The sequence below is a fragment of the Suncus etruscus genome, chromosome 2 (genome assembly GCF_024139225.1).
Source record: "Suncus etruscus isolate mSunEtr1 chromosome 2, mSunEtr1.pri.cur, whole genome shotgun sequence".
Classification (NCBI taxonomy): Eukaryota; Metazoa; Chordata; class Mammalia; order Eulipotyphla; family Soricidae; genus Suncus; species Suncus etruscus.
Window position 1 is genome coordinate 170512444 of NC_064849.1, and position 1067 is coordinate 170513510.

The 1067-nt window shown below is 43.0% G+C and overlaps 1 pseudogene; it reads right to left on the reverse strand.

The window, feature by feature from the left end:
- Positions 1 to 292: 292 nt before the first annotated feature.
- LOC126001915 (26S proteasome non-ATPase regulatory subunit 10-like) lies at positions 293 to 853 on the reverse strand (annotated as a pseudogene).
- Positions 854 to 1067: the final 214 nt, after the last annotated feature.

The window sequence follows — 1067 nt, forward strand, 5'->3', positions numbered from 1 at the left end:
GGAAGATGCTGAGAATCCATAACAACTGCAGAATAAGTTACTCAAAATTAACCAAAATGCAATATAGGCAGCAATTGTAGAACAATCTCCAATCTCTTATTCAAAGCCTAGAAAGCAGATTGCAAGCTTAGAACAAGTAACCTCACAGGAACAATACTCCACATATTTCTAAAACACTGCAGATGAGAAACTTCATTCACTGATGATGTCTTGTAACAAATATAAGTATAACTGTTTCCAAGATACAGAGAAAAACCAGATAACATTTAAAGTAGAATTTTAAGATGGCTGCCTAATCTTCTACCATTTTCTTGAGTATTAAGCCCAAACCTCCTTGGGCCACTTGCAATGGAGTTTTTTCTTCTTTATTCTCAATGTAAATACTGGCTCCATGGGTCACCAGCAGTTTTGCCTCTTCCACTTTCTTCTCATCCACATTGCTGTGGCCTCATCATGAGCCTTAGCACCTGGGTTAGCCCCACTTTCTAGTAACATGACAGCAACCTCATGCCTGTTTTTGGAGGTGGCACAATGTCGGGGAGTACAGCCATTATTATTGACAGTACTCACTTGAACACCTTTTCCTAGAAGTGCTTTGACACTTCTAGGAAGCTGCAATACGAAGAGGAGACCAACCAGCATCATCTTTATCATTTACGGGCACTCTGAGTTACAGCAAGAGTTCAACAATGTCTGTATGGCCAACCAAGCGTGCCCAAGGTAATGCAGTTCTACTATCCTGGTCCGTTTTAGTAGCCTGGGACCTCTAGGCCAGGATCCTCTCTTTCAGCCCCTCCAGCTGGCTGGTGAAGGCCAGGTTGCAGACCAGCAGGTTGGACACACACTCTTCCATCTTTCCAATGCTCTTCGCTTGGGCCACCACGACAGCATCAAGTGGCGGGCGCCAATCAACCGCCAATCCAAAGAGCCAATAGAACACCCATCAGTGTTACAAAATATAAGCGTGCTCACATTACCTGGAGAAAAGATTAATGAATAATCACACAGAATTTTAGGTCAGGTTGGTTGTCAAAACGTTTGCCACAAATTTAAGGCACATGCCAAAT